Raw genomic sequence first — 14,350 nt, 5'->3', positions numbered from 1 at the left:
GAGGGCTCATAGGGTGGCAGATCTAGTGAGTGAAAATATAGCATGCCCAGATAAATTTGAATTTTAAATTAAAAAAAAAATTTTACCATTTGATCCAGCAATCCCACTCCTGGGCATCTATCCAGAGAAAACCACGACTCGCAAAGACACATGTACTCCAATGTTCATTGCAGCGCTATTTACAATAGCCAAGACACGGAAACAACCTAAATGTCCATTGACAGAGGAGTGGATCCAGAAGAGGTGGTACATATACACAATGGAATATTACTCAGCCATTAAAATGAACGAAATACCAGCATTTTTAGCAACATGGATGGACCTAGAAACTATCACGCTAAGTGAAGTCGGCCATACAATGAGACACCACCATCAAATGCTTCACTGACATGTGGAATCTGAAAAAAGGACAGACGGAACTTCTTTGTAGAACAGATGCTGACTCACAGACATTGAAAAACTTATGGTCTCCAGAGGAGACAGTTTTGGGGGCTGGGGGGATGTGCCTGGGCTGTGGGATGGAAATCCTGTGAAATCGATTGTTAGGATCATTATACAACTACAGATGTGACCAATTCATTTGCGTAATAAAAAAATAAATAAAAATTAATTAATTAATTAATTTTTTAAAATGTTAAGTATATCCCAAAGATTGCTCAAGATATACTAATTTTTTTATTGTTTATCTAAAATTCAAAATTAACGGGGCATCCTGCATTTTGTCTGGCAACTCCCACAGGGAAGGAGCTAGGGAATAAATACACAGTTCTCTCTCTCCTCCCAGGACCTCCCATTGGCCCGGGCAACGTGGAAGCCCAGAGGAAAGGGAGCTGGCTGGTTTGATGACCTCTGCAGAGATCAGCATCCAAGGGGGAAAAGCTCAGAGGTGGGGCTGGAGGAGCTGCAAGGACGAGCTCGCACCACCTACTGTAAGCAGAGAAGCTGCTCAAACTCAGCTCGCGACAGCGACAAAAGACGGCAGGCAGAATGGTGAGGGTGCCCGTGCCCCCCATAGCAACCTGCCGTGCGGCCCCGCAGGCGGCTTATCAGGAAAAGGGGGAGTGCGCGAGACAAGAGTTACTTCTGGAATTCCTGTCATGGCTCCGTGGTTAATGAGCCCAACTAGTATCCATGAGGATGTGGGTTCGACCCCTGCTCTTGCTCAGTGGGTTAAAGATCCCGCATTGCCACAAGCTGTGGTATAGGCTCAGATGCGGCTCGGATCCTGAGTTGCTGTGGCTGTGGTGTAGGCCGGCAGCTGTAGCTTGATTCAACCCTTAGTCTGAGAACCTCTATACGCCGCTGGTGCAGCCCTAAGGGGAAAAAAGAAAAAAAAAAATAGAAAGGTAGTTGCCAGTGCGATGAGAAGTTAAGTGTTTCCTGGGGACAGACTTTCAGTTTTGGAAGTTCAAAAAGCTCTGGAGATGGATGGTGGCAATGGTTGCACAAGGTGAAAGCACTGAACACTTGAAAGTGGTTACAACGATAAATTTGAGGCTATGTGTATTTTTACTACAATTTTTTAAAAATAATGGGAAATAAAGGGTATCTTCTGCCTTAGAACAGTTTCCATCTAAAAAGTTAAACTGGGGAGTTCCCCGGGGGTCTGGTGATTAGGACTCGGCACTTTCACTTTTATGGCCCGGGTTCAGTACCTGGTCTGGGAACGGAGAACCCACATCAAGCCACTGCCTGCTGTGGCCAAAAATTAATAAATAAATAGGAACAAAAAATAAAAAGTTAAACTAGCAAAAGGGTTTTAGCTGACAAAGGAGTAGCTTTCAATTATCTGGAAGATGCATTTGTTGCAAAAGCAGCATTTTCTCAGGGTGCCGGATAATACTAGTTTTACTCTAACCAGATTAGCTTCGTTGAAAATGCTTCGAGGAGTTCCTATGTGGCTCAACGGGTTAAGGATCCGGCGTTATCACCACAGCGGCTCGGGTCGTTGCTGCGGCGTGGGTTCAGTCCCTGGCCCGGGAAATTCTGCATGCTTCGGGTACGGCCAAAAGAGAAAAAAAGGGATCTCAAGGACCACATAACCCAGGGGTTCTCCACCCAGGGGAGCAGAACCAGCAGCGAGCTGCAGAGCACGCGTCTCCTGGAGAGGCTGGTTCAGCCAGTGTGGATGTTCCCTCTCCCCAGGCGAGACTCAGGCGCGGCCGGAATTGAGAACACTAACTAATCCAACCCTTTGATGTTACAGATGGGGAAACTGAGGCCACGAGAGCCCAGATAATGGTTCCAGGCCACAGACTGTTCTTGACGGAACTAGGACGAAAATGCAGGTTTTCCTGACACCCCACCTATGTTCTTTCCCATGCGCTCGTGTTTTCCCAACACCATCACCCTTGCAAGGAGGCCAGCGTGGGCTTCTCCAACTAAAGGCATTAGAAGCTTGAAAACGTCGCCAACTTTCTGGCCAGTGTGACCCCAGGCAAGGGACACTGAGAAGCAATCACCCCAACTTGGAGGAAGGACTCAACCCCCAGGAGAAGGAAACAAAAAAAGTTCTTTTCCTGGAGGGGAAAACTCAGACTACTCAGCAGCGCCATCTAGTGGCATGCAGAGGTGTGATTCTGAGCCTTTGGAAGCCGGGAAGGACAAACACTGACTTCGTTCCAGGCCAGCTGAGTGTGGACAGAGCAGGCTTCCCGGATGAGAGGCCCTGTGGGTGGAGGCGGCCACAGAACTGTCACCGGGGAGGTGAGTGTTGAGGACAGGTATGAATTTGCATTGAAACAAAGCATGGAAAAAAGAGAGTTAGGTTTGGCAGTTCTTGCAAAAATTAAACAGAATTGGCAGATGAGCCAGCAATCCCATTTCTGAGTACGGACACAGAAGAACTGAAAGCAGGGCCTCCTCGAGCAGGTGTTGGTACGTCCTGTTTACAGCCGCTCTATTCACAACAGCCACAGGGTGGAAACAACCCCAGTGTCCTGGGACAGATGAACGGTAAACAAGACGTGGTCTATACAGAGGGAATATTACTCAGTCTAGAAAAGGAAGGGAGCTCTGCAACATGCTGCCACACGGTCGAACCTCAAAGACATGAGGCTCCGTGAAATAAGCCAGACACAAAAGGACGAATACTGTGCAATCCCCTCTACGAGGTGCCTGGAGCTGCCAGGTCCATGGAGACGGGGAGTAGAGGTGGGTGCCAGGGGCTGGGGGAGGGGGAGTTACGGGGAGTTAGTGTTTAATGTTAGGGTGCGCAGTCTCAGTCTGGGAGGACGATAGAGACGGAGGGTGGTGATGGTCGCCCAGCAATGTGAATGGCCTTAATCCCACTGAACTGTGCGCTCGGAAAAATGGGACATCGTATGTTACGGATGTTTCACCCCAATAAAGAAGAAAGAGAGAGAGAAGTAGGCATAAGCCCAAAGTGTGCATGAGACCGAATTGAGCAGCGCCCCCAGGACGGGGCAGGCGTCCGTTCTTCACTCGCCAGCAAATCCCGACGCACCTCGGGCTCCGGAGACCTGATCTGCCGCGGCGGAGCCACAGTCCAACGACAACAACCCAAGAGCAGATAAACACGTGGCATGACCGATGACGCCGCAGCTGGAGAGGCAGCAGCGTGGGCCGGGCCGGGCTGGTGTTTGAAGGGGAGGAAAGGCAGGGCTTTCTGACGCAATGCCATCTGCCGAAGGCCCCTGCAGACAGCGGGCTGCATCCAGGCAGATGGACCCCAAGTACACAGCCCTGGAGGGGCCCCCGGTCCCGGTGCTGGAGTGGGGCGGGGGGGGGGGGCAGGGGGCAGAGGGGCGACCAGGGTCAGATCCCATGGGGCCCTGCTCGCTGTTGCGAGGACTGTGAGGTGGGAGGCACAGGGCGGGGCAGGCAGAGGAGGGTCCGAAGAGGCTGCGGTGGGAGAACAGACTAGAGGGCGACTCCGAGGGGAGGAAGCGCAGTTGGAAGGCTGCCGTAGAAATCCGGGCAGGGGAGGCCTGGCACGGGTCCGACGGGGTGGGTGCTCCGAGTCTGGGTCCATGTCAGGGGCCGTGGGATTTCCCGGTGGCGAGGCGGTGGCCGAGCAGAGCAGAGGAGTCAGGGTGACGCCAACATGTTTGGCTTCTGTCCACACACTTGGAGGGCCAGGCTGTCCATTTAGTGAGACGGGAAGGCGGAGGGAGGGGAGGGTTTGGGGGGAGAAGCGTCAGGATGACAACTCGGGGCACGCTGAGGCTCTGGGACATCCAAGGGAAGAGGTGGAGGGGACCCGAGTCAGGGTCTGGGGACAAGTCTGGGCCGTGCAGGGGCGAGACTTGGAGCCGTGATGTGATCACACAGGCAGTGGCTGGAGAGGAACGGGGCCCTTCCCACATGCAGAGATGGGAGAGACACAGAGGCCCCCCATGAGGAAGGAGAGGGGCGCGTCCTAAAAATCCAGAAGAAAAGCGCTTCCGGGAGAGAGCAGTCGCTTGGAGAGGCGTCGACGGTGTCCGATGCTGCTGCCGAGTCCAGGGGGTGAGGACTGAGAAGTGACCACTGGATCCAGCAACACGGAGGCCACTGACCTTGACAAGTGAGAACCCAAGGAGGAGATTCTAATTTTGTCACCCCCGTGTCCCTGAGAGCCAGGATTCTTGGAGGGGAAGAAAAGGGATGTGGTGTGACGGAGAAGAGGGTAAGGAAAAGCCCGGCAGAGCTAGGATTTCCCACATATCACCATATCGCCAGGTAACCAAGCAGGCGGCGAGGAGAAGCATCGCTTCATGGCAGCAACCCAACCAACACAAAGGAACAGCAATGAGAGCATTTCAGCATTTGCACAACAGCCAGTGCGCTGGTGGACCTCAGCATTGGTCAGCAGCGGCTGACATCACCCAAAGAGAGCCGACCAGGAGTTCCCGTCGTGGCGCAGTGGTTAACGAATCCGAGTAGGAACAATGAGGTTGCGGGTTCGGTCCCTGCCCTTGCTCAGTGGGTTAACGATCCGGCGTTGCCGTGAGCTGTGGTGTAGGTTGCAGACGCGGCTCGGATCCTGCATTGCTGTGGCTCTGGCGTAGGCTGGTGGCTACAGCTCCGATTCGACCCCTAGCCTGGGAACCTCCATATGCCACAGGAGCGGCCCAAGAAATAGCAGCAACAACAACAACAACAAAAAGACAAAAAGACAAAAAAAAAAAAAGACAAAGAGAGCAGACCAGACATTGTGACCCCTCTGATTAAAGGTGGGGGGGGGCACCTGCACTAAGAGTCCTGCCAAAGGGCGGGAACTCAGCAGACAGAGGAACAAGCCAAACTGCACCATGAGGATGCCATTCAAGAGATCCAGACAGCAAGAAATTCTAGGTCAAACAGCTCCAGTCCTCAGCAGATACATGGCAAAGGGAAAAAAATGTTTTTTTTAAAAAGCATGGGAGGGGAGTTCCCACTGTGGTACAATGGACTGAGAATCTGACTGTAGCCACTTAGGTCAATGCTAACTGCATGCACCCTGGGAACACAAAGAATAAGACTGCTCGACTTTGAGAAGTGAAGGAGCCACATTACAACGGAGCCAGTTAGCTAAGAATTCCAGCAGGGACACAAGGGCCAAACCGGTAGCTGTCACCTCAGAGGGGCAGCCAGTCTGGCAGGTTTGAGGTCGGACTCCTAAGGCCTGTGGAGGACCCTCACTCTCTGTCTGAATAGCCATGTGGCTGAGGCAGGTCATTTAGCCTGTCCTGTCTGTTTCCTGATCTAAATAATAGGAGTGACAGTAACCAGCTTGGTGCAGTGTTGTATTACATGGATTAACACAGAGAAAGGACTTAGCACAGGAGGCTTCTAGACCCTCAGGGAGTGTTGACTGACACCACCACCACCACCACCATCATCACCACCATCACCACCATCACCACCATCACCATCATCACCACCACCACCACCATCACAGTCACTATCATAACTGCTATCACGGTCACCACCACCATCACCATCATTACTGTTATCAGTGTCACCATCACCAGGATTTGGAGGAAAGGGGAGCATCTGGGGGCCGGGGCATTTCATCAAGAGGTGTGTCTTGCGTTAGACCTCAAAGCAGAAGGACTTGGCAGCATGCCTGTACCATTACACTGCAAGTGGCCCTTGCTCTGTTCCTTTTTGTTTTTTCTAGATAGATAAGTATTAATATTAAATGCTTTGGCAGTATGTATTTCATAATGTTTAAATGGTTATCTCTGGGCTAACGTGATACCTAATTTTTAGAAAATGTTACAAATTTATCGTCTCTGGGTGGGGAGGTTACCAGTAACTTCTGGTCTGTTTTTGCTTAGCTATACTTTCTAATTGTTTCTACAATGCTTCCGTAATTGTGTCAAAGGACAGAAGACTGCCAAAAGACAAAGAGGCCACGTAAATCCGCATTTCCTAACCATTTCTGGGTCCCAGTACGTTTGCAGAATCTGATAAAAGCTTCTATCTGCCACCCCAGAAAAATGCACAATGCTACAGAATTTTTCACACCATGTTATGTATTTTATTTTATTTTTTTGGTCTTTTCGCTTTTTTTTTTTTTAGGGAAGCTCCCATGGCATATGGAGGTTCCCAGGCCAGGGGTCTAATCGGAGCTAGAGCTGCCAGATCCTTAACCCACTGAGCAAGGCCAGGGATTGAACCCACAACCTCATGGTTCCCAGTTGGATTCATTAACCACTGCGCCACGACGGGAACTCCCACACCATGTTATTAAAAAATTCTGAGACCCCAGATGATCCTATCCTTTTCGTGTTGTTAGTAATTGTAATATATAACATCAGCTCTCACCCCCTACTTGGTTCTGAGTGCTTCCTGAGAGTTAAGTCACTTAATCCTCCCAGCAACCCCACAAGATAGGCATTCTCATCATCCCCAATTTACAGACGGGGAGACTGAGGACAGAGGGGCTGAGTCATCGGCACAATGTCCCAAAGCAAACGGCAGCCTGGCTCTAGAGCCTGGCTTTTCACTACCCCATTAGGAGGCCACTCATAGAGTTAAATAGACATGATCCTGAATCACCCTCGGGAAAACGTTTTCAAATCCAACGAACGCTAAGTGCCTACCATGTGCCAGACTCGCCCAGACACAAGGGCACCCAGTTCTCACAGCAGCGCCAAAAGGGCCGGATCCTGAACACCCAGCGAACTGCTGGAGAATCCAAGGTCAAGCCTGCCTTTCCATTTCAAGTTCATCCTACCACGGCTGATTCCCCTTATGTGGGGGAGTCGGACCTCCTCGTGGCCAAAATCTTTTCCGGCTAACTGGTGGAGGTCCAGTTCGAGGGTCGGATTTTTAGACCCTCAAAATAGTCCGGGATGCAAAGCAATCTAGTGTTTGAGCTTTTCCCTTCTCACTCTACTTGAGGCGGCTGAGACATCTTGGCTGGAAGCTTGCTCCCAAAAGTCTGCAGCTGAAGTTCATGCACACAAATAGGCCATGTGCATGTGTTCAAGACAACTGTGGCGGGGGGGTGGCTACGACACCACCCCGGACTCACGCACAGCAGAGCTGCTACAAACGCGCACAAGCCCTCCTGATGCTTCCGGTTTCACAGTTCAAGCGTCGGGTCTCACTGGAGAGTGTTCCCTGGAAGATCCCGTTGACCCAGGCGGGTTCTGACGGCTTGTTCTCCGCAGGTTCGTTCATGTTGCATTTTTTTAGATTTCCCGTTTCATTTCTCCTGTTTTTTCTCTTCTTGCAGGACGTCCGCAGTAGTATTTAGCACATAATTTAAAAACCCGTGAGCATCCCGCTGCATGTGGCGACCAAAGAGATAATTTTCTTTTCTCAGCCTCGAAAGGAACGTCCTTGGTGGCATCACGCCGACTTTCTTCTGCGTGGCGATGCTGTGGAAAAGGTCTGCCAGGCACGGCCACAAGTTTTCCTTCCTTTTTTTTTTTTTTTTTGCTGGGCCTTGTGTGCCAGCACAGTCTCCCGGAGAGGCCGGCAGAAGTAGAGGGGCTGAAGCACGGAGTCACAGTCGCAGGTGTTTCCGAAGCGGACCAATCCGAGGCCGTGTTCACTGATTGGAAACTGCTCTGGACCGATGTGCTTCTTCCAGAGCAGAGGCATCGGGCCCACATTACAGACAGAGGCGATGTTTCGGACAGTCATCCGCCTACAGGCCGCGGCGATCCCGCGCCCCCGCCTCTCTAAGCTGGAAGCAGGGCCGGCCGTGGTGGAGGGCTCGCGGGGAGCCCCCCCCCCCTCTGTTCTTTACACACATCACAAAGGGTTTACTGAGAAAGGGTGGGAGTTGTGTGCCACCAAACGGAAAGCTGTGCGTGGAACTGGAGAAAAGGATTCAGTGATGGGTATGCACCCATGACGTGCACACAGATGATGCTGAAGACTGGAGTTCTGGTCAAACTGCCTGCCGGATTTCCTCCTGCCCGCTTTCTGGAAGGAATGACATGACCAGGTTCCTCGTCTCACTGCCCACCACCCCCCCGCCCCACCCCCGCCCCTGCCTCCCCAAGCTCTCCATGGACTGTTTAGGCCTTAACAACTCTGGAGAGCTATTTATGATCTAGCGGGTGAAAAAAATCATTAACTTTATAAAGCGGTGTGTGTGCTGTTCACCGTTGACTGTACCGGCAACCGAGAATCCCTGCGGCGGGCTGAGAGCATCATCTGTGTGTGTGCTGAACTCCTCCACGCGGGGATGTACCCAAGGAAGGAAATCAGCCCCCTGGGACCCCCTCGGCGCTGCGGGCAAAGAGCACTGTTTCCTGGATGGGCCAGAACCATCGCTCAGGACACACCATGGTCCATTGCGGTGACCGTGGAACACTCACAGATCCTCCCGTGGTAAAGCGGGGGGCCCCGGGATCACACACCCAACCAGCAAAGAGCCCTGATGCTCGGCTTATCTGCCGCCAGCTGGGAGAGGAGAGCAGAGCAGCTAGCCAGGCGCGCGTGTGCCCCTTGCTCTGCCCTCCTCCGTCACGCTGGCAGGCTGGGCCCACGGTCAAGAGCAGCAGTCAGAGAGCAGATGAGCAAGTGCCGGGGCTCCACAGCTGCCCCGACAGCTGGAAGAAGAGTGCTGGGGTCACGGCAGGGGGGTTGCCCGAGCGTCTCAGGCCCTGGCTGGTCCTTGCCCCCGTCTCTCCATTCCCCATGGAGAAGGCCCCCGGTCCTGCATGGAGAGCCCAACCCATCTGGCCATCCCAGGCCGGGCTCCAATCAGGAGCATCAGGACAGAGACTGGAATGGGTGTTCCCGCTGTGGGGCAGTGGGCTGAGAATCCGTCTGCAGCAGCTCGGATCCCTCCGGAGTTGTGGTTTTGATACTTGGCCGGCAGCAGTGGGTTAAAAGATCTGGTGTTGATGCAGCTGCGGCTCAGATTCAATCCCTGGCCTGGGAACTTCCATATGCCGTAGGTACAGCCATTAAAAAAAAAAAAAATACAGAGGGAGTTCTTGTCACGGCTCAGTGGAAATAAATCTGACTAGGAACCATGAGGTTGCGGGTTCGACCCCTGGCCTCCCTCCGTGGGTTAAGGATCTAGCGTTGCCATGAGCTGTGGTGTGGGTCACAGACGCAGCTTGGATCCTGAGTTGCTGTGGCTGTGGTGTAGGCCAGCAGCTACAGCTCCTATTGGACCCCTAGCCTGGGAACCTCCATATGCCACTGGTATGGCCCTAGAAAAAAGGCAAAAAGGCGAAATCAATAAATAAATAAATATCTTATTTAAAATATGGCAATAGGAGTTCCCATTGTGGTTCAGTGGTTAATGAACCCAACTAGCATCCACGAGGACTTGGGTTTGATTCTTGGCCTCGATTTTAGTGGATTAAGGATCTGGCATTGCCGTGAGCTGTGGTATAGGTCGCAGATGCAGCTCAGATCCTGCACTGCTGTGGCTGTGGTATAGGCCAGCAGTCAGAACTCCGATTCGACTCCTAGCCTGGGAACCTTCATATGCTGTGGGTGCAGCCTTAAGAGACAAAAAAACAAAACAAAAAAAATGACAATAATAATACATACAACATAAATAAACAATTCACTTTCTTCATAAGGATAAAATCCATCAACACTATATACTACTTTCCACTCCCTCATACTTAAACATTCTATACATTTTTTTTTTTTTTTTTTGGTCTTTTTGCCTTTTCTAGGGCGGCTCCCGTGGCATATGGAGGTTCCCAGGCTAGGGGTCGAATCGGAGCCGTAGCCGCCGGCCTACACCAGAGCCACAGCAACACAGGATCCGAGCCGCGTCTGCGACCCACACCACAGCTCACGGCAACGCCAGGTCCTTAAGCCATTAAGCAAGGCCAGGGACCGAACCGGCAACTTCATGGTTCCTCGTTGGATTCATTAACCACTGCGCCACGATGGGAACTCCCTAAACATTCTATACAGTTAAACTTGATGTTCTATTTGTTGAAAACTATACTAAATTAAAAAAAAAAACTATACTAAGGTGTTTATAAAATGTTACATAGCTCCTTAGGGACATGGTTGACTCCAAGGCTTGGGCAGAGAAAATAAAAGATAAGCCTGCAGGGAGTCACCGTCATAGCTTAGTGGTAACGACTCTGACTGGGATCCATGGGGATGCTGGTCCAAGCCCTCCCGGCCTCGCTCAGTGGGTTAAGAATCAGGCATTGCCATGAGCTGTGGTGTAGATTGCAGACGCAGCTCGGATCCCGCGTTGCTGTGGCTGTGGTATAGACCGGCGGTTACAGCTCCGATTCGACCCCTAGCCTGGGAACCTCCGCATGCCAAGGGCGGGGCACTAAAAAGCAAAAAAAAAAAAAAAAAAAAAAAAAGAAAAAGAAAAAGAAAAAAAGATAAGCCCACAGTATCTTATGGTGCCAGAAAGAAAGGAAGTGCTAAGGGGAAAAAAATGGGGCATACTGAACAAACGAAAGAATGTGGTGTTGGATTATAACAAAAGTATAAAATAAATACACATGAGTGCACACTGATATAAATAGATGGTTGGATACCTAAAGGGGAAGAAGAGACAAATCTTTCTTTTTCCTCTTTTTTTTCTATTTCTTGTTCCTTTTTTGCTTTGCCATGGCATGTAGACATTCTCAGGCCAGGGATGGAACCTGAACCATATCAGTGACCATTCTGAGTCCTTAACCGCTGGGCCACCAGGAAACTCTGAGATACATCTTTCTTTCACAAGAGCTCCAAGGAATATCTGTAGATCCCCCCCTACCCCGACCCCGAAAAAGAGGTGGCGCTTCATTCCCCCGCAGCCCCTTGAGGATGAAGGTGAGGGCGGTCTCAGAACAGAGCACTGCAAACGGAAAACTGTCTCTTCACAGTGGGAACATCTGGCAGACACCCCCTAACCTAAGCGATTAAAGCCAATATCCCAGTATCGAGTCACGCTGAAATCACACACCCCTGGTATCACGGGATGAAGGAGCACTCCATCTCTGTTTTGTATCTGCCCCCCCAAACCCCCAAAGTCCAGTCTAAACGTGAGGAAAACATCAGAGAGACCCGAACTGAGGGACATTCCACCACATAGTGACACGTACTCCCAAAGGCCCACGTGATGACAAACCAGAGAAGACTGAGAGACTGTCACAGACCGGAGGACGTAACAAGTCAACGCAGCATGGGGTCCTGGGAGCTCCTGTCGCGGCTCAGCAGGTTACAAATCCTGCTAGTATCCATGAGGTTGTGGGTTCGATCCCTGGCCTCGCTCAGTGGGTTAAGGATCCAGCGTCGCCGTGGGCTGTGGTGTAGGTTGCAGATGCGGCTTGGAACCCGCGTTGCTGTGGCCGTGGTGTAGGCTGGTGGCTACGGCTCCGATTCCACCCCTGGCCTGGGAACCTCCATATGCCGTGGGTGTGGCCCAAGAAATGGCAAAAAGACAAAAAAAAGAAAAATATCCAAAACCCCACTTGGCTAATTCTATGCAAATTAACACAAGAGAAGAGTTTGGTAGGGAAAGCAAAGATAACTCTGAGTTCCACCAAATATTTTTTTATCTAAATAAAACAAGTCAATTTTTAATAATTATCCAGGTAAAGTTTTCTCACTTAGTAATAAAGCTGAATATTTATACATAAGGAAAGGAAACGTCTAAGAGACCAGAATCTGCTCTTCCTCCTCCCTGTCCAGTTCACTGACCTGTCGAAATGGACATATCTTGACCTTTCATAATGATCCAAAGAACGGAAGTTGCTTTGTTTTTGTAACTTCCTCTAACACCATCCTGCTGCCACTTCTCCCCTAGCAGGCTCTTATGCACCCTTCAAAGCCCAGCCTACATATTCCCTCATTGATTCATTCATGATCTAGGAGGTTTTGCAGTAATCCAGGTGGAGGGGATGGTGGCTGGGACCAAGGCGATAGTGGAGGAGGTGAGGAACGCCGGCTGCGTTAGTCAGAGCTTCCAGAGAAACCAGCGAGAAGATGTGTAAATGCTTCTCTGGTCATCTGACAGCCAGGACTCCGGAGTCCAGGAGTCCACGAGTGAAGGTGGCATCGCTACTATTACCCCTAGGGTGCCACCCGCAAAGGTTTTTCCTTCCTACACCTGGGACCTCCGGCTCGAGGTCTTGGGTCCAAAGGGAGGACCTGCTTCCACCAAGAGACGCAACAGTGATTCCACGGAATGGAAGCTAAGACTGCCACCCCGTCTCCAGATCAACAGGCAAATAAGGGCGATACTGTCCTGGCTGAGGTGACTAATCCCCACTACCAAGGGAAACTGGACTGCTCCTCCGTGATGGAGGTGAGGACAAGTCTGTCTGGTAAGCAGGAGGTCTTTTGGGGCGTCTCTTAGTATTCTCATGCCCCGCGGTAAAAGTCAATGGAAAACACCAACCCAGTTCAAGCAGGGCAAATGGCCCAGACCCTTCGGGAATGGTGGCTTGGGTCACCCACCCCATCAGGCAAAGAACCACAAGCTCAGTGCTTGCGGAGGGCATGGGAAATGCCTCCTGGGTAGGGAAGAAGGTACTGGAAAACATCGGCTCTGGCCATTACAGAAACGAGGACTGCGGCCGTCCTGAGTGTTTCTTCTTCCTTCAGAGGGATGGACTTTAGGGAAGCGGCTCGCGCAGTTACGGAGCCTGGCAAAGGCTGCAGGGTCGGCCTGCGGTTGGAGACCCGGAAAGAGCTAACGGTGCGACTCGAGCCCAGCTGCAGGCAGACTTCCCTCTTCCGCCGGGAAGGTCAATCGTCTCCGATCTTCAACTAACTGGACGAGGCCCACCCACCCACATTACGAAGAGTGATCTGTTTTGTTCAAAATAAATGTGTTTATTTTATTTCCTTTATCTTTTTTTGGCCTCCCGGTTGCATATGGAGTTCCCAGGCCAGGGATCAGATCTGAGCTGCAGTTGCGACCTACACCACAGCGGCAGCAACACCTGATCCTTAACCCACTTTGCTGGGCCGAGGATCGAACCTGTGTCCCTGTGCCACAGAGACACCCCCGATCCTCTTGTGCCACAGGAGGAACTCCCCAAATCGATTTATTTAAATGTTAATCTCATCTAAAAAATGCCTTCACAGAAATATCTTAGAAACTCAAACACACAGCGTTTGACCAAATATCTGGGTGCCATTAGCCAAGTCGACACCTTAAGCATCAGAAGGTCAGATGGTGGAAGTTCACTCTCTGGAGAGCCAGTGGGATATGTGTGTCAGGGGGCGAGTGAGGAAGAGCTTCTTCCCAAGCTCCTGGAGTCGTGGAGATACTGTTGACTGAGATGGGGAGCCCGCAGGGGGCAGCAGACAAGGGGGTAGAGGTAAAGGTGGAGGTCGAATTTTGGGGGTTCAGGCTTTGCAATTTTTAAAAAATTTTATGGCGTCACCTGTGGCATACGGAAATTCCCGGGCCAGGGATTGTATCTGAGCCACAGCTACAACCTGTGCTGCAGCTGCAGCAACACCAGATCCTGTAACCCACTGCACAGAGTGGGGGATCAACCCCGTGCTTCTGCAGCAACCAGAGCTGCTGCAGTAGGATCCTCAACCCACTTCGCCATAGCGGGAACTCCCAGGCTTTGCAAGCTGACATCCAAATTGAGCTGCTGTGTAAGCAACTGGATACCTGGGGTGAGGTTCAGGCTGGAGGTTAAAAATCTCATCTCCGGGAGCCTTTGGTAAGATTTCCCACCCGGATTCCAAAATTAAAACAAATCCTTTGTGCCCCAGTTCGGGATGCAGAAAATAACTATAATTTTAAAAACCAAGACGGATTAAAAGATAGACCAGCTTTGCAGAAGAAGCAGAGGGTTATAACGGCTGGATTACAAAGGTTGAGCAGGAATGTGCCAGCTGAGGAGATGCCAGAAGGAAAGTTGATGAATTGCCTTCGTTGAAAAGATGAAAACGACACTAAACCAGGATTGGCCTGGAAAACTGGTGATAGCTGGTCACCTGGGACGTGGTT

General features: G+C 51.2%; 1 pseudogene; it reads right to left on the bottom strand.

Moving 5' to 3' along the window:
* LOC100736976 lies at window positions 7,483-8,085 on the bottom strand (annotated as a pseudogene).

Source organism: Sus scrofa, chromosome 5 (assembly GCF_000003025.6).
Source record: "Sus scrofa isolate TJ Tabasco breed Duroc chromosome 5, Sscrofa11.1, whole genome shotgun sequence".
Taxonomy (NCBI): Eukaryota; Metazoa; Chordata; class Mammalia; order Artiodactyla; family Suidae; genus Sus; species Sus scrofa.
This window is presented reverse-complemented; position numbering and strand designations above follow the sequence as displayed.